General features: G+C 34.5%; 1 protein-coding gene across 6 annotated transcripts in view; it reads left to right on the top strand.

The window, feature by feature from the left end:
• Positions 1 to 20741, top strand: part of NEGR1 (neuronal growth regulator 1) — an 841359-nt gene that overhangs the window by 502674 nt on the left and 317944 nt on the right. The window lies entirely within an intron of this gene.

Below are 20741 nucleotides of genomic sequence, written 5' to 3'. Positions count from 1 at the left end.
TTTCCTCATTTATGCAGTCGGTCTAATGAGACTTACATCATATGCTAAGTATTAGCATGAATGTGAGAAAAAAATCAATAGAACAGCAGTATATACTTATATAATATGCATTATGGCCCCTATATTATTTCTGAAGCAGGAGTGTGCTCTTGACTGCCAATACTTCACTCCTTAGAGCAGCTACAGAATCATAAAACTGGTATATGAGCACTGAATTAGTGGCAGGACTCTCTATGGGGTCTAAGTGAGACAAACCGAGGGCAAGCAGTTAGGATACAAATACTTTTATCTCATGGTTCTCATCCACATCAGTTCAGCCAATTGTATTGCAAATCTCATAGCCTCAGTTTCCTTCAGCTAGTTTTCTACTTTCCAAAAATCAAATGATAAAAATGCCTAACTATTGTGAGACTTAAAAAAGATAATAAGCATAAATGTGCTTTAAAAAGTATAAGGTGATATGCAAATGTATGGCTGATTCTTAATCATCTTTCCGGGGATTTAAATCTGATATGGCAATATAATTTTTGTAAGAATGAAGCACATAATCTTCATCTTCATATAATTTAAGATTAATATTTTGGACTGAACTCTCCTGCTTTGCAGTGCTTGTTATTATGCATATTCTTCTTTTTAAGTGCTTAGATACATTTTGGTTTAATTAAATAGCGTGAATGTTGGTTAGTGAAGTTATTAGAATAATGATAATGGATAACATCGTGAAGCTGAAAGAAGACAGATTGGGTTTATGAGTTAAACTGTGCATGGATTTATTTTTCTGATCCTGCCATACAGAGCAAATGAGTAAAATTAGCATAAATATTAACTATTCTCCAATGAATAGCTAGACATGGCCAATATATTTATAAATGCTTCCAATAATTTCAAATTATAATTTATTAATGATCTGTATTCAAATGCACAGCACTGTAGAGTTTCTGCTTTAAGTAACATGTCTTATAATTCTATTAAATTTCTCCAACTTACATACTTATATTTAAAGCAAAATCATAAACTCCATTGATCTGTCTATATTTTACCTAAGAAATATCAACATTTTGTATGCTCTCTTCTTTTGGTATATCACAAAAGAAAATGTATCTAAAAATAGTGGTCACCACAGGAACAGATAACAGATACAGATACACTCCCTGTCTGTACTAGAAATAATGGCTGGTTTTTGCACATGTGTAATTTGTTTAGATTTTTTTTTTAACCAGTATTTTTGTTAATTCTTGCTGATTTGTTCATGGTCTATATCAGTTTTACAAATGAACTAAAAAAATGGTCACAGGATGATAGCTCCACAGAGCTTCTCCCTAATCCCCACCACCATCCCCCACAAAAATTAGGTTGTGGGTTCAAACATATCACAAACATTGCCTTAACTAACTGGAGGTGTCATTCTACTTGTTACTTCAAACAACACATTGTACCTTTCACAAAAAACATCGTTCTTGAGAAGTTTCTGTATATATGAGCTTCCTTAGAGTTTATGTATGTTGATGATTTCTTTCTTTCTATATTTTCTATTCTATATCTAAAAATTAATTTCAAATTCATGTAAAAATTGTTACAGAAATAATACAAACTATGCCCTACATCCTTTACTTGATTTCATCCATCATTTTTCCCATTTGCTTCAACATTTGCTGTGTGTAGAGTATATGAAAATTTATATATTTTTTCATTGAATCATTTGAAAACAATCTGCATACATCATGGCCTTTTCTTCCTAGTTATGTCAGTGTGTGCTTCTGAAGACTAAGGGCATTCTTTTATGTAACCACAATGCTGTTTTCAACTTATGTGCATTTAACATTGGTATCATACTTTTGTCCCATTGTTATTCATATTCCAATTTTGTCAATTGATGGAATAACGTTCTGTATAGATTTTTTTTTCCTCTAAGTACGAAATCCAAGTATCTTATTTTGTTGTCACATCCCTTCAGTCCTCTTTATTCTGGGGTCTAATTCCTAATGGCATTACCAAACATTGACATTTTTCAGCACTGAATGTGCCATCCCCTTCTTTTTTAACAGGATGTGTTCTCACTTGGGGTTTGACTCATGCTTCCTCGTGATTAGGTTCTAGTCATGCCCATCTGGGACGAAACAAGTGAAGTTGTGGCCTTCTCAGGGAATGATATCCACAGGCGCAGGATATCCATCTGTCCCTCATTTGTCATGTAATTTTGATTACCTAATCAAGGTGTCTGATTTCTGCATTGCATAGTTCTCTCTCTCTCTCTCTCTCTCTCTCTCTCTCTCTCTCTCTTCTTTTCGCCATGCTACCACTAAGCAGTATTGGAGAGATTTTAAACTCTTAAGATGCAAATGTCTGTTGCTTGTTAACCTTCCCCTTAGATTTTGCATTACCAGTGATTCTTTTGTGAACTAATCTTTACTCTGATGATTACAAAATGATGATTTTTCTAGCTTGAGCAATCCTACTTTTACCAGTCAGCGCTTGGCATTCCACTGCAATCATTAACCTGACTTCCCCTATTTCTTACTTATTTATTACTTTATCTATTTATCATGGCGGAGGCTCATGGATTCCCAACTTTTTTAAACTTTTTATGTTTCATTACTGTCTTTGGTTATTTTGATTCTCCAATTGTCCCTTATTTGGTGAGTAGAAGTCACTTCATTCTGATTCCCGTGTCCTTTTGATGTGTTACCATCATTTTTTTTTTCAACACTTTGATGCTTTCTGGCATGGCAAAATATGCCAGGTTCATCTTGTATTTTAATTGCCCTATCTGTGGAATCAGAGATTTTACATTACTTCAAACAGTTGGATACAGTATACTTGGGGTTATAATAATTATACATTGGCTTCAAATATATAACCCTGTTCACCTGTTTTATAGTAAAATTATTAGAAACTCAGACATCTAGACTATTTTCTATGATACTCTATTAACCAAAAGAACTTAAATAACTTTAGTGCAAAAAATTAACCATATTTTGTTTGGTTTTATCTAACAATCCTGGGATAGGGCCTGGAATGTAGTGTGCATACAAAAGGTGATTACAGAATTAATGGTAAAAAGTATTTATGTCAAGCAGAACATAAGGAGGCAATTAATTATTCGATCATGAGAAACTTAGAAACTTCATGCATCTTTATTTACAAGTGATACTACTGCTTTAACTAATCTATGACTAACTTCTTATATACTTAGACATTTTCAAGGTTTTCTCAAAAATTGTAATCTAAGGTAATTCAATTTCATGTAATTTAAAGGGTAAGGTAAGGTAATTTAATATAATTCCTAAGGGAATTCTAATAATGAAGTTTCCTACCCACAATTTCTTAGGCATCAGACGGTGCTGGTATAGTACAGTGGTTAAGATCATGAACTTTACATCAGTCAGAACTGGGTTTGAGACCCAGATCTTCATCTTACACACTGTAAAATCTTTGACAAAACTGTTAACTCCTTTAAACTTTACACATAACATGGTGGTACTGATGGTGCCAGAATTGTTATGAGTATTAAATGGAATAGTATAGAGCATTGAACAGAGTTGGTGACTTACAGTAAATATCATGTAGTATTAGTGGTTAATTTACTACTGAAATGTGTTTAAACTTTTGATCAAATGGAATCTCCAACCCTGTTTCTAAAATTGAGGGGCTTACTTACAACTCTTGAATGCACTTCACATAGCTGCTCTCAAATGAGGGTATCATAAAGCTAAAACTCACTTAAAACTTTTAGAGAACATTGACAAATTTACACAAGTCATCTGATTTTGAATATGAAAGCAAAATAAAATTCTTAATCATACATCATTAGATTAATAAATCTAGATCCACTCAAAAAAAAAACAGGAAAAGTTAAAAGATACATTTTAAAATAATAGATTATAGATATCAAATTATGAGGCATTTTGAAAGCCTCTATCAAATTTCCATTTATTATTCATTGCTGCTTATCTTAATCTTTGCTTCCTAGTTTCTTTTTATACTTTGATATCTGGAATCTCCAGAAATGTTCTCACTCTACCCTGTTGGTGTTTATTAGCTGACAAAGATATTCTTTTAGCTCTGGAGCAAAATACGATCATAAACACTGGATTGTATGTCTTAAACTCCCTTTTGTCTAATTTCCGTATGCCTAGTGCTGTTTGATGGAATATATCACCCTAATTATCCATAAGAGTTAAGGCTATTGCTGAACTGAAGGTAAAGACTGTTCATGTCGTTTTGTCCTTTTATGTACGGGATTCCATTCATCCTTTCCCACTTGTCGGTTCTTTGTTTTTAAGTACATTCATTTATTTTGAAAGATAGCACAAGCACAGGGAGGGGCAGAGAGAGAGAGTGGGAGAGCATCCCCAGCAGACTTTGTACCCTCAATGCAGAGCCTGACGCAGAGCTCCAACTGCGAGATCATGACCTGAACCAAAATCAAGGGTAAGATCCTCAACCAACTGAACCACCCAGGTGCCCCTGTCAGTTCCTTATTCCATTAAATATTCTCTCTCTCCCTCCCTCATTAACCTCTTCCCCTCTATTGACTTCATCTTGTCCACAAACTCCAGTTATTCTTTTCTGAAATCAATCTCATGACACTTTTGCTTGGGCTTGTGACTGGCATCTTATTTTGTTGTTGTTTTCTGTTTGTTCCCTCTAGTTTTTCTCTCTGTTTTCTTTTTCCTGCCTTTCTGTGAGTTACTTGGCCATTTTTGAATTCTGCTTTGGGTTTTTGAGTGTGCTTCTTTGCATAAATTTAATAGTATTGTATCATATAAGCATAATTTATCATAGTCTACAGGTATCCATATTTTACTAGTTCCAGTGAAGTATAGAAACCTTACCTACATTTATTCTCCTGCTTTTTTGATATAGCAATCTTAAATATTTCTCTACATACAGTGGTATAGTTTGTGTTTCAACTGCCAAACATATATTAGAAAACTCAAAAGAAGGGAAGTATTTTGTATTTATCTATTCTGTTACTCTTCCTTTTATTTAGAAAACTTCCTTTAGCCATGCTTTTATGGTAGGTCCACTAAAGATATTCTCTCAGAATAGACTTCTGAGAACATCTTGATTTTGCCTTTATTCTTAAAGGATATTTCTGCTTGGGATAGAATACTGAGTTTAATAAGACATACACTTATTTAACATTCAAGTAGCCTTAAAATAACCTTAAGACAACATTTGGAAATCATGTGGATTGACATATAGAACCTTTGAAAACTAAAAACGAGTGTTTTCCATGCTTGCCATAAGTCTTGCTATACGTTTACCCCAGCTATAAAATAAACAGTATAAACTGTCCATTAGGAATATAACAGATATTGCCAAACTAAGGAATATTAAGGATTTTAAGATTGTCAAAAGAGAGCCATTTCAGGATAACAAAGTCAGTATTCATTAGACCGTGGGTTAGCAAGGTAAAGCCTGTGGGCCAACTGGCTTTACTTTCTATTTCTGTAGATGAAGTTTGTTGTTGTTGTTGTTGTTGTTGTTGTTGGAACATAGCCATGCTATCAACTTTACATATAGCCTTTGACTGCTTTCTCAGTACTACAAGGTAGAGTTGAGTAGTTGCAGTAGAAACCATATGGTCCACAAAGCCTAAACAATTTATTGTCTGTTCTTTTTTTATTATTATTATTTTAATGTTCACTTATTTTTGAGAGAGAGAGAGACAGAGCACGAGCAGGAGAGGGGCAGAGAGAGAGGGAGACACAGAATCCGAAGCAGGCTCCAGGCTCTGAGCTGTCAGCACAGAGCCTGATACAGGGCTCTAACTCACAAGCCGTGAGATCATGACCTGAGCTGAAGTCGTACACGTAACCGACTGAGCCACCCAGGAGCCCCATTGTCTGTTTTTTTAAGAGTTGGCTGACCCCTGCCTTAGATACTTTAAAAGAAGTTTAGGTTTTAAATTTTATTTCCTAGCTGTAAGACATACAGGTTTAGCACATTAAAACTTCTATAACCTTTAAAGAGAATTAAGACAGAAATGTTAATTATCAGAAAAAATAGAAAGCTATAAAAAATGAAAATTATTAACTAAAAACGATGTGTACCATTCAAACCTATTGTTTAAAATAATTCTGAAAATAATTTGAGTCAATACAGGTACAAACCAGAAGCTATTACTTTCTATTAGTGCTCTTGATTCTATTGTCATTCCCCTTTTGTGAAAGAAAGTCTCTGAAACACTTGAGTGCTGGGCCAACCCCAAGGATGGTATGATGAAGAGGCTGTGTGTGTGATCCTCGCAAGCTGGCAGCCTGTCGCCCAAACACTGTAATTCTTTAAGAGTCTTTTTTCAGGTTTGCAATCCTGACACTGCACTTTACTCTTTAATGTTAGGAAGAAAAATTTAGTAAAACCAGCAATTTATGCTGATGACATTTCAACAATATGAGATCTTCAGATTACAAGCTATGGTTCTGGTTCCATTGTAGAGTTGCACTCTATGTGGAGCGTTTGTGAATTTCCATAATGGGTTTACATAATGGATAATTATATAATGAATGAATCTACATAATGATGGCAAGTTAAACTTTTACCATAAGATTGCACACCAATAATTTATATATGCAGTTAAAAGTGCCTCTTTGTTCTGGGAGTTTTCTTTATAATTTTAACTTTCATTTGTCTGTTTCCAGAGACCTCTCTACTTCTATTTAGTTAGTGGTGGGCTACGAGGAATTGTTTGTATTCAGAACTGTTAATGCCTACTATTTGATTTTGAAAACAAGAAAGTTTTCATTATTTTAAAACACATATAAGGCGAAGCAATGAGTCTGATGATACAATGAATCAATATAAAATATAATCCACTATTCTCAGGGGAAAGTGCTTACCCATATAAAACAGAAAACATGAACCCATCAAGAATTGCAAGCATTTTATAAAGGATCTTTTTTTTTTCTTATGGAACTTGATTTTCTGAAGGAGCTGGGCATTAGGAAAAAAAAAATACACACACACACACACACACACACACACACTCCAGTTTATCTCCCTTGGGTGGACTGAATTTTGGAAATAATGGTTGGTATTAGGTTATTTATGTATACTTTTTAATTTAATTTGTTTTTTAAAAATTTAAGTATAAATTGGGGCACCTGGGTGGCTCAGTTGGTTGAGCGTCTCACTTCGGCTCAGGTCATAATCTCATGGATTGTGGGTTTAAGCCCCACATTGTGCTCTGTGCTGACAGCTCAGAGCCTGGAACCTCCTTTGGATTCAGTGTCTCCTCTCTCTCTGACACTCCCCCTGCTTATGCTGTCTTTCTCTCAAAAATATACAAACATTAAAAAAAGTAAATAATTTAAGTATTATTAACATACAATGTTATGTTAGTTTCAGATGATGTGCAATATAATGAATGATTCAACAATTCTATACATGACTCAGTTCTCATTATAAGTGTGCTCTTTAATCCCCTTCAGCTTTTTCACCCCTGCCCCCCACGCCTCCCCTCTAGCAATTGCCAGTTTGTTCTATATATTTAAGAGTGTTGATTCTTTGTTTCTTTTTCCCCCCTTTGTTCATTTGTTTCTTCAATTCCACATAGAAATGAAATGATATAATATTTATCTTTCTCTGACTGACTTATTTTACTTAACATTTTACCCTCTATATCCATCCATTTTGTTGCAGATGGCAAGGTTGCATTCTTTTAGGCTGTTTATGTTTTAGGAATTAGATTTTTCTAGATTATTTTTTCAGAGTGATTTCAATGTCACCTTACATGTATTAGGAAAAAGCATTACATAACTGGTTATATTAAAACAAGTTAGGGCTTGTTTATAATCTTAGAAAATTCAGCTTTTAATTTGGTTGTAAATTTCATGCTAATTCATGCTGAGGTGAGACTCCATGGGTAAAAATTTCACTCATAATATTAAAATAGATCCCATATGGTTCCAGAAAGATCACCAGTAGGTACTGTGAATGTATAAATGAGCCCAGTTTGGGGTGCCTGGGTGGCTTAGTTGGTTGAGTGTCCAACTTTGGCTGAGGTCATGATCTCATGGCTTGTGGGTTCGAGCCCCATATTGGGCTCTGTGCTGACAGCTTAGGGCCTGGAGCCTGCTTCTGATTCTGTGTCTCCTCTCTCGCTGCCTCTCCCCATCTTCCCCCCTCCTCCTCCCCCCCCCCCCCCGCTTGCACTCTGTCTCTCTCAAAAATTAACATTAAAAATAATAAAAAATAAATAAAATAAAATGAGCCCAGTTAATACTTATATTAAGTATTAATTATTGAGCACTTAGTATGCCCCAGGCACTGTTCTAACATAGTTTAACATATGCTAACTATTTTACATGCAAAGTATTATAACTTCATAGATACATTTATGAAGAAAAAAGCATGATGTTCATTTGAACCCAGGTTGTACTGATCATTTAAACCCCAGCAGTCAGTGAAGATACAACTTGGTTTTACTTCTCATAAATGTAAAATCATGTCCATCAAGACTACATTCCTATACAAACAAGCTCTATTGAAACTTAAGTGCTGTTTCTGGCTTATTACTACAATAAGAAAAAGAAAATATGTCAATAATGATTTTTTTTTTACAAATCAAGACCCAAAGTGTCATTGACAGTTATAGACATGAGCATATGGTTGGCTTGAAATAAATTATTAGAGGAGTTATGATCTCCTGTGTAAAAGAATACTATACCCATTTTCGTTACTCAAAATCAATACATTGCTATTGAATTTTAATGGTACTCCACCTTGTTTTAAAATTATACGTTTCTTGATTAACTTGACCATAATTAGTACAATCATCACTAGTGGAAAATTAAAATGATTTTAGTAATCTTGGATTATAGATCAATAAAACTATGATAAACACTTTTTATTCTTTTTATGAGCTATCTCTGTATGACCTATGATTCAGGCAAATACATCTACATAGTAAGTACTCAATAAATATCTATTAAAGGATATAATATTTTAGAATACTGTAAATTCTTCACATGATTAATAAATTCATATTTGCTGATTAATGTCTTAAAAATTAATATGACTAATAATTATTTTCCTTTATAACCTTTATGAATAGATCATTTCCCCAAAGAAATTATAGAAAAAGCTAATAACATTTTTATAATTATTAAACTCCTATTAAACAAGGCACTTATAACAGTGCTAGAAAGGACATAGCTAGTACTTGTACTACTTGGTTTTAAATCCCTGTTTTGCCACTTACTACATGTGTTACACTGGGCAAATTTCTTAAGCTCTCTGTATCTCAATTTCTTCATCTACAAAATGGAGATAATAATAGTAATAGTAATGGTAATAATATCACAGGGCTGCGATCTAAAGGGAATGCTAACAAACAAGAGTTTAAGAGAAAACTCGGGCAAAATTAAGAGCTCCAAATTCTTGGTTACTATTATTAAAATTTCTTTTACAGTTCATCGTCAGGTAAAAGTTGCTTGAAGACAGATGATGAAAGATGGCGATGATAAATACCAATAAATGCTGTGCTCGTATGTGATAAAAATCAGATAATGATTGCATTTCTAAATTTGTGAGATGCTTTTTTGTATTTAGTTGTTTCGTACAGAAGACAAAAAAGGGATTACTTTACTGAGCAACTACCACAATGACTTCTAACAACAAAGTTTGAATTATTTATTCAGATTCTGATAAATGGTGGGTGGGGAATGAGAGCGGAGGACAGGAAACACTATGTATTAGTGGAGGCATAAATTTGTTTTCTTTAGTTTTATTTTTGCTGTAGGAAAAAAAAATCCATAAAAATAAAGAACAAAAGAAAAGTCTTTCAGACAGCTATAGATTCCTAGGAGACTGCCTTCACAATAAAGGAGCAAGCCTCTCTGAGACTTCTGTATGATTACTAACCTAAACAAAGCCAAGGTCAAGGATACAAAGGATACTGTGACCAGGAGACCAGGAATAATGGTGCTTAGTTTTTCTGTTTGTTATTATTATTTATAAATCCCCTAGACCTAGTTTACCGTGCAACCCAATTTCAGCCTGTTAAAATTCCCAAAAAAATTATGGAATATTTTTTATCAGAAGATGGTACTTTCATTCTCTATAAAAATGTTACAAAAGTGACTTTGTCCTAAGGGAAGAAGGTCAGCATTCATGAAATGTCCCCTAGTATAATACATAATGAAAACGTCTTATGAAATGTTGAGAGACTAATTTTGCCAGACTGACAAAAGAGACAAAATGCAGTATTTATTGTATATAAACTTTGTGTGTAAACTTTGCCTAAGAGATGGAGACTAAAAACCTAGAATTGTTGTGTATTTTTGTCTAAGGTTATGTTTCACTGTGATCTTTAGAAATTTGCAGAGTATATTCTTGCATAAATTTACAGATTAATAATAAGCCATACTAAAGTCTCAAAAACTTGTTTTTAAAATATACAGGATTATGGAATTCATTAAAATAACTTTTTTTATTTACGTTTTATTTTCACCTTCCTTGTTAGCCAATTTTTTAAAATGCTTCCTTTTGCATTAGGTTTGAATTTAATCCAGTACTAGCTGTATTGTTTCTGGACAGTGCTGAAGCTCTGAAGATGTATTATACCCATGCATCATCATAGCATTGTCATTCTGAGGATATATTAGTGTAATACATCTTCAGAGCCCTCAAATGAGAAGCTGTCTGGAAGGAATGGGGTGAGGAGCAAATTCAATTCAATTACAGGACAAAAGAACCAGCTGAAGAGAAGGAGAGAACTCTCAAAGCAAGATTCTCAGTGGAGTTGATTACAACCAGGTATTTCATGGAAGTATACTCCATTTTTCCTTTTGTGACATGACAAGGACTAATTATGGATTTTGAACACACATCTGTAAAGATAAAATGGCTTCTCAACCCTGTGTTTGACTCAGTAGGCACCTGATGGCTTTTGTGAGGCATTTAATTGATTTTTGAGAAAGTCGTATAAACATTCATATTCATTTAACATATAAGCCTAAAGTATATGACAACTTGCAGATTGGTTTATTAAAATGTGATAGGTGCAAAGGAATGTTTGCCCTTCACATAAAGTCTTAGTTGGCAATTCTTAAATTTTCAGACATAAGAGACAGCAGCTGGCTGAAAAATGATCAACAGGCAAGAAATGAGAAAACCAACAACTCTTCTTAGTCAGCCCTTGACTATTTCTACTAGATTGGGCTGTCTACAGGAGCCTGGGTGACTGTCGGTTAAGTGTTACTTTTGATTTTGGTTCAGGTCATGATCTCAGGGTTCCTGAGATGCAGCTCCACCCCTCTGGGCTCTGTGCTGACAGCAAGGAGCCTGCTTGGGATTCTCTCTCTGTCCCTCCTCTGCTCACGCACACATACATGCTTTCTCTCTGTCTGAAAAATAAATAAATAAACTTAGATTGGGCTGTCTGGAGTGATCAATAAGTCTTATTGCTGGGGTAAATTTTTCTTCTATAGCTCTCATATGTTAAAAAGAAAAGAGATTCTTAATTTTGTCATAGTGCAAATACATTCAGTGTTGAGAGCGTTCAATCTGGCTAACATGTTTTGCAAAAATAGATTGCTTAGTAAAAAATCCTTAGCTCATTATATAATGGTTATATTATGAATATTTATTTTACATTTATTTTCTTTAAAAATCCTCTATTGAACACTTACATGCCAGACAATTTGTTAAACAGTGAATACACAGATGTAAAAGGCAAAAATACAGCTACTAACTTCAGAGTTTACAATCCTGTTGGAAGACACAGATGAAGAGGGAAATAATTACACGTTAACTAAAGACTGTATAAAGTCATAGACTATGAATAAAACAAGGAAGTATCTTTGAGAAGCTATCTTTTAAACGAAGCCTTGACTTGAAGCTGAAGGAAGGGAGGCTGCTGTGTGAAGTAATGCTGTGCAGTCTGTGTAGAGAGAATAATATCTGCGAATAATTGAAGCAGGAGAGAAGTCAGTGTGTTTTAAAACTGAAGGCAGTGGGTCTGGAACAAGCAGAGAAAAGGGGAAGAGAATAGCTTAAGGTGAGGTTGCAAAAGGTTAGCACGTGCTGGTCAGATCAACCAGGGGTTAGAGACCATAGTGAACAAAATAGGTGTTTGTTGTTTGTTTGTTTGTTTGTTTGTTTGCTTGTTTTTTTAAATGCAGAGGAAAGCCATGGAAGCATGGGAGTGACATGATTTTATTTTAATTTGCAAAAGATGTTTTTGGTACCATGTAGAGAATGAGTTGCAGGGAGCCTGAAGCAGAAGCCGGGAGACCATTCAGGAGACTAATGTAGTAGTTGCAGTGAGGGATGATGCTGACTTCAACAAGGGTAATGGCAATAGAGGGAGAGAAGTGCCTGAATCCTTTCCCTTTTTACAAGTAAAATCAAAAGACTGAGAGATGGGAGATGGGGAATGCCTTTTAGTTTTATGGTTTCATCAGTTTGGAGAATGGGCATGTTGTTAACTGATGTGAAGCAAACCAGGAGAGAAATATATTTTCAAGAAAGATCGATTTTTCTTTTGGCCATGTTATCAGGTATATTAGACATCCAAATGGAAATATCAATGAGTAATTGGCTAAATGAGGCTTAATCTCGTGGAAGGAGCCAGGACAAGAAATGAGACCTGGGGTCATGAATGGGAGTCTGTCCTCAGGAGGCAAAGTGGATAGACAAAGAAGGTCCATGACCAATGTGTGAGGATTTAGGAGATGAAAGAACAAAAGAAAAAGCAAGAGTTGCTAGTATGACAGATGAAGACTGAGGAAAGTAAATTGTAAAATTTAAATTAGTTTGAAAGGAAATTCATAGAGGGGAGCCTGGGTGGCTCAGTCAGTTAAGCATCCAACTGTGGCTCAGGTCATGATCTCACAGTTCATGAGTTCAAGCCCCGCATCAGGCTCTGTGCTGTCAGCACAGCCCTTTCCCCACACGTACTCTCTCTGTCTCTCTCTTTGTCTCTCTCTCTCTCCCAAGATAAATAGATAAACTCTTTAAAAAATAAAGTAAATTCATAGAACAGAAAGATTGTTTTAATAATTAGAAAAAAAAGCTTAAAGAGTTGAAATGTAATAAGAGATAGAATGAGATACATACAGCAAAGCGTCTATTGTGTTTGGCAAAATAAAGATCAATTTTGACCTTGATAAAAGCTGTTTTAGTGACATGGTTGGAAACGGGAGCCAGACTGGGTGGTTTAAATAGGGAATACAGGTGAGGGTGGTGAACTAGTAGAGAAATCTTGTCTCTTTCAGAAATTTTGTGGTGATGAGGAGAAGAGATATGGGATGTTTGCTGGACTGTGTGTAAGGATGAGGGTCAAATTTTTTGAGAGAAAGAATATAACAAATCCAATATACCTGTCATTGGGCTTCAGCAGTTAGCGACACATGCCAATTTTGTTCATCCATGCTGCCTTCCCCAACTTAAAGGAGAATTTTTTCCTTTTTTTTTTTATGTCACAAAAATGTTCTTGTTAAAGGACCACAGTAGTGCCATACAATAGTAATTGCAGAACATTTAAATTCCGATGGATCATAAAACAAAACAGAAATAGGAGCAGTTGTAAACGTAATATCACCATCTCTTTTATGTTTTATTCTTAACCCCACGATGTAGAGGCTTCTGTTTGACCAATAGAGAGTGCGTAAGGAGCTGAAGACTCTCAGGAGTGTATTGTGTGCTGCTCACAAGCTCCCTGTGCTCAGCTCTGTCACTGGAACATGTCAGTTAGAGGGACACAAAGTTTCTCAGTTCCAGCTCTTTCAGGAAAGCTTCTCTTCTCCTCTTTTTTGATAACATGCTCTGTCTCTTAGTTCCGTTCCATTGCTTTGCCCTGAAATTGTGTGTGCTTTATGCCCAATTCATCACCCCAGGTGTCTGCTGCCCTGACTGGCACCAGCCTGGAAATGTCACCTGGCAGTTTATTGCTCAAAGGAATCACAATCCTTTCCCTTTCCTTGTGGTCGGTAACAGGAGGTGCAGTCTTCGAAAAAGTCAGCCTTTCTCTTCCCAGGTGTTCCCTTGCTCTGCAGCCATCACATATTGCCAACTGTTCCTATCACCATTCTAAAATGTTACAGAGCATATGTTGGATCCACCGAGTTAAATCAGGAAGAAGGAAGAAAGAAAATTGGTGTAGTTTCTAGATAGTTAGGGGGAAAAAAGCTTCTATCTACACACCTGTGGAATCTGATTTATAGAGTAATAGGTATACCAGTTCACTAGAATACAAAAATGCTCAGTAAATATAATTTGAGCCTATAAGCCAAAAAACAATCTTTTCATATGATACGTTTGATGAATTTGTTAGATTCTTAAATTTGTGTTGTGTCTCTCAAACATGGCTTCTGTGATCCACTGAGTCCCTGTAGTCTAAGACTGTAATCTAAAAGGGTTAAGGTGGAATTAAAATTCTGATTTAGGTAGTTTGGTAATGGAATTGGAACTCAACCTTTACTTGGCTTCCGTATGCAAATTTATCCTCTCTAGGATTTCCTCCTACAGATGGTGGGGTAATCAGATGTAAGGGGGTTGAATAGAATATGATTTCTCCAAACCCCACTAACGCAAAGAAGGACACATGTTGAGCTTGTTAAGGCCCTGACATAATCAACTTTAATCACGATGTCTAGACTACACATCAAACATGTCTAGATTAAGATATGCAATTCGGATTGTTGTTCAGCATCGATTTTCTTATACACTGCCTTCCAATTTCATTATTTTGAAATTATTCTTTCATTTATATATCTACACATCCACAAATTTGAAATCTACCCATTAAAGGGGATGGACCTACTAAATACATAGTAGCAACCCATCCTTAGAATACAAAGAAGGTTGTATATATAATTACTAGAAAATCAGAGGAAGAATCTTGTTAACAGTCCACAGGCAGAAGACAGTATCGGTAACACTGATTCCTTATCATGAATGATGGAAAAGGCAGTATGTAGCTCTATGATTGCTAATAGAGAGGTGTATACTTCCTCCTGAAAGTATTCAGACACGGGCAAAAGACTCCTGAGATTTAGCAAACCCACCGACCATGACCTACTTTTGAGGATTCATGTAGGTACAGACAATGCCATCTTTTATCTCTGTTAGGGCATAAGATTTACAAGAGTCAAATCCACTTTCTATCCTGATCTTCATTGTGCTCTCAATATTATAGGGGCCTAAAAATATTTTTGAATGGATAGAAAAACCTGAAATATATTTTTGGTCATTTTGGGACATGATTTGATCTCTTCTTCTATTAACACTAGCAACACTAATGATGTCAACAATATCTTCTTGTGAGTACTTATTATCTGCCAGGCAGTTTATATTCATTTTCTTAATTAAACTTCAGAAAAGTCCCTATATTATAGGTGATGTTTGTTATTTGCATATTTTAGCTGAAGGAACTGGGACTTGGCATTTAGTAATTTTACCAAGGGCTCCAACTAGTATTCAAAATTTCAGAGTCAGAATTTACGTTCGACTTTGATAGACTCCAAAGCCCAAGCTGTTAACCATCACTAAAAGTAGGATATAGGGTATAAAGCCCAGCTGTTTGGAGGTGCCAATAGTAGAATTAGAATTTCTGGTTCATGTGTTTACTACAATAGAATGATGTTTATCTCAAAATGGCCGAGATTTTCAGGAACCATTGCCAGCAAAGTAAGGTATTATAAAATAGAATTGATACTCTATTTATTAGGTAATAAACTTCCTATCAATCAGATAATAATAACAATTGCATAATTTCATATCAGGAATGCTGCATAAATGAACTCTGGCACTCATGAAAGTGAGAGGGTGTACTAATGATCGATACCATTGTATTTTATTATAGACCAGTGTGTTAGGGTTCTCCAGAGAAACAGAATCAATTGGAGATAGATATATAATCAACTATCTATTTTCACATAGAACGCTTTTGTTTTAAATATATGTCCTGTCTTCCTATTTTGCATTAATATATATTTTTTATAAAACAAATGTGAAAGAAAATGGCAAATTTTGTTTAATAGATATATTTTATATGAATTTTGTTTAATGTATATATATATGTAAAATATACATCATATATTCTTTAAAATTATAAAATTTTGTTTAATATGTGTATATATACATTTTAGTTTTATTTATTTTTATCTTTTTAAGTTTTTATTTTAATTTTGGTTAGGGAACACACAGTGTTCTATTAGTTTTGGCTGTACAAGATACTGATTCAACAATTCCATACATCACCTGGTGCTCGTCATGACAATTGCACTCCATCACTTATTTAACACATCCCTCCAATCCCCTCTCCTCTGGTAACCATCAGTTTGTTCTTAATATTTAAAAGTCTCTTCCTTGATTTGTCTCTCTCTCTCTCTTTTTTATTTTCCCTTAGCTCATTTGCTTGTTTCTTAAATCCCACATATAAGTAAAATCATATGGTATTTGTCTTTCTCTGACTGACTTATTTCACTTAGCATAATACTCTTGCTCCATCCATGTCATTGCAAGTAACAAGATTTCATTCTCTTTATGACCGAATAATATTCCATTGTTTGTATGTGTGGGATCATATATATATATATATATATATATATGTGTGTGTGTGTGTGTGTATATATATATATATATATATATATATATATCTTCTTCATTAATTCATCAATCAATGAACACTTGGGCTGCTTCCATATCATGGCTATTGTAAATAATGCTGCAATAAATTTGGGGGTGCATGTCTCCCTTGGAATTAATGTTTTTGTGTTCTTTGGGTAAATACCCAGTAGTGCAATTGCTGGATCATAAGGGTAGCTCTATTTTTACCTTTTTGAAGAATCTCTACACTGTTTTCCAGAGTGGTTGCACCAGTTTACATTCCCACCAACAGTGCATAAGTGTTCCTTTTTCTCCACATCCTCACTGACACCTGCCGTTTCTTGTGTTGTTGATTTTAGCCATTCTTACAGATGTGAGGTGACCTCTCATTGTAGTTTTGACTTGCATTTGCCTGATGGTGAGTAACGATGAACATCTTTTCATGTGTCTGTTGTCTATGTATACATTTTAAATGAAAAAATGGTGGACCCAAATGGCAAAATTTTATTTAATGCGTGTATCATATATATATTAAAATTATAAAATTTTGTTTTATATATATATATATACACACACACACACATACACACACACACACAATTTTGCCATTTGATCTCACCATCATTTCATTTAAAAAATGTGTTAATGCAAAAAAAGAAGACAAAGCATACATTCAAAATAAAAGGCAGTCCTCCATAAAAATGGATAGTTGGTAATTGCGTGTTAGATTCCCTTCTTTATCAGTTTGTCTATCTAGTCAGTAAAACCAGAACTGTATATTTCCTGTAGATCAAGTGTCAACAAACTACAACCTGTGGGATTCCTTCCACTGCCTGTTTTTGTAAATAAAGTTTTATTGGAACACAGCCACACCCATTTATTTATGAATTGTCTATGGCGTCTTTCATGTTGCAGCAGCAAAGTTGAGTAACTACAACAGAGACCTTTTGGTCTGCAAATCTGAAGATATTTACCATGTGGCCCTTTATGGACAAAGTTCACTGACCCCCACTGTAGATTATGAAAAGATTCCATTTCAATTATGTTTGCTTTTTAGCATCACACTATATACAAACTACTGCTATACCTCTAGAAAGTCCATAATACTTGATTTCATGGTTAGTAGTTCCTAGGCATTATATAATTCCAGTAGAGGGCTATTTCTATATTTTTTCTTCAACTAATTCTTCAAGTATATTCATTTTCTTTCTTTATTCTGCCAAGTTTCAGTCAACCAGTGAACCAGATGACCACTAAATTTTTCTCAAATTCTCAGAGTTTAAAATTTCACATTCTAATGTTGTTATAGATGTTATTTTCACACAATTTCCTCTATATCTATGCCAAGAAATTTTTATTACAGAATTTGGAAGGGATATATCCTTGTCTGCATTGTTCTATTGATAGAGAAAATGTGTCTGTAGACTTCACTCCAGGAAGAATGCTGTTCTGAGCCAATTTATGTGGCCACTTTTGAGTGAGGCAGGATTTTTTCTTGGAAGAAGGAGCTGAGAGCTGGCATGTTTGCCCAAGAGGCCTGTGGGCCTTCATTGAGTGACAGCCACAGAAGCAGCTCTAGGCTGAATAGCTCCCGCCTAGTAAGATAAAAGTCGCTGTTTGATCAACATCCAATGGGTAGAGAAAGCACAAGAAACAAACAGTGGGGGGAAAAAAGTTGTCAAGTAAAATCAATAAGGCCTCTGTCTGGGATTTGGGAAGTCAAATAATGGGAAAATGTGTGATTTAATAGTATTGATCTTCAGAGACATCCTCAGCAGAGCCTCTTATGCCCTTAACAGGGATTTGTTGTGTTAAATGTTGATCATTCACTGTTCTGGGAGTCAAATACATTTCTTGATGTGTTCAAATTATACTGCAATCTAAACTATAATAAGTACCATGTCTGCACTTTAGAGGTGAAATAAGTAAACTGTGTAAATAAATTTGAAATGGCAGATTAAAATAACAGATCATGGGACGCTCATTACTGACCTTAGCTAAGAGTTCGTCTCTTTTTAAAGAGGAGATAAAACCTGAAACCAATGAATTTTTCAATAACATTGGATATTAGTCTGTGTTGGAGGATTCGGGCTAAAGAGAAAACAAAAACAACAAAGCAAAGAATGGACAGATTAGCACCAAATGTTTTACTGTATTCTCATTTGATAGGATATCTTTTCTAGACCAAGATAGTATGGCTAATGAAAAGAGAAAAAATCATAAATTTAAGCTCTGCCACCTTACTATGGGATCTTAAGCAAGGTCCTTAACTTATTAAGAACACAACTTTATCACCCCTAAAATGAAGGGGTAAGAGAATCCCTAAGATATTTTCTGTTCCAGAGTTCTTTAATTCAGTGAATCTAGTTATAAGCTAAGTTCCATAAATGGGGCATACAACATTCTGTCTCATTACATTCCCCTAAAATACAGATACCTGAAATTTGCATACATGCACCCACACATGCATAGTGTCATAATCTATTAAAAAACAAAACAACGCAAGACAAAACCTTTGAGATACAAAACCTTACAAAAGCTTCTTAATAAAATATGAAAGACAAAAATTAAGCTATAGACAAGCCCTCTGGGAAAACAAATAGCTCAGTAAAAATATAAAATCTGAGCATGCTGGCACGTAGGGCAAAAATATTAAACAGTGGCATATATAAAGCTTGTTGTCTAAACAGGGGAAGCAAAACATTCATCAGGAGAGATTGATTTTTTGTGACCTTTGAGAAGAATTTCTGCATATGTCTGTACTGTCTATAAATGTAGGACACTAAATAGTCAACAGGGCGCTAATGATTCTTTTTAAATTAATCTTTGGTTAATGTGAAATATAAGTGACTGTTTAAGAAGGGAAAGTGATATAGTCCAAGTGTGTTACTTTACAGTGTTCAGATTTAACAGAGATACAGCACTGAAATGCTGAAGGAGAAAATGATTAACACAACCAATTATCTCTTCTGAATTTTGCACAAGAACTGTTCTTCAGAAACTTTACAAGTGAGGTTGTGGACAGCTGATCAGATTCTGTGAAATGGAGCTGAGGCAGAAGTTTCTTCCTACGAGACAGCCACAGTAAGATGGAGAGGCTGATCTAGTCCAGGGACAGCAAATATGAATGCAAACTTGAGGCCCCAGGTAGCAAAGATAAGGTGTCAGAGATAAGAGCTTGAAACGTATCAATAGCTATCTATCCTCTTGTTAGTATTTATATCTTGGCAGATAACTATGCTAAGTGCTTTGCATATCCTATAATATATTCCTGTATCAGTGCAAAAACTTGCTATTATTATCATGTGTATTTTACTCACAAAGAAACCAGGTTAAGTTAAATGAAAATACTAAATTAAAAGATCCATTGCTATATAGTTAGCCTTTATAAATTATGAGTATTTTACATTGCAATAATATATTACAATGGAATAATAATTGCATTCAGTGTTTGTTCAAGAAGAAATTAGCCACATGGTGATTTCAGTGAATTTGTGATCTCTCCACAATAGTGATAAGAGGGAAAACTGTTCCTTAATTAAATATCTTCCTCCATGTTGCATCGGATTCCATTCCAGATGCTGTTATTTTGAATACATTTCTTGTTACTTTTGGGTCATATAAGTAGATTTTGGTAACACATAGTGAAGGCATCCATCTTATTTTAAGTTAGAAAGCTCTCATTAGTTTCCATAAAAACAATAGTATTATGATCTTGTTATAATATTTATGGTGAACTCTCTTTCTAGATTGTTTCTGTTTTCCCTGTGCAATCTTTTGATTCTGTTTTCTTCAGATAATTTTCTTTGATCAGTCTCAGTGTTTTTTTTCTCCTCTTGTGTGAATCATAGAAACATAATATAGTCCTTTATAGAAATCAGTTCCTCCTTGTCTTAGAGCTTCTGAGACACTGTTCATTTTTCATACCAAAATTAAATTGTATTTATTTCATTTCATTTGTTTTAAATTATGCCATCATGTAAGAACTAAACGGTCCATGGGTATTTTTTTCTGAAACTGAAAAATTTTTTAAAGGCAGGACATGCTTTTCATTGGTATTAGTCAACTAAAAACCAATAAACCCACTCAAATAAATACAAAAAAAAATCAAAAGCATAACCTTTGAACTTTTCGTCTATTTTTTCCAGACACAGATATCATAAGCCACTAATAAGGTCTCA

This window comes from Panthera leo, chromosome C1 (assembly GCF_018350215.1).
Source record: "Panthera leo isolate Ple1 chromosome C1, P.leo_Ple1_pat1.1, whole genome shotgun sequence".
Lineage (NCBI taxonomy): Eukaryota > Metazoa > Chordata > Mammalia > Carnivora > Felidae > Panthera > Panthera leo.
Note: the sequence above shows the minus strand (reverse complement) of the source record. Positions and strands in the feature narration are given on the sequence as shown.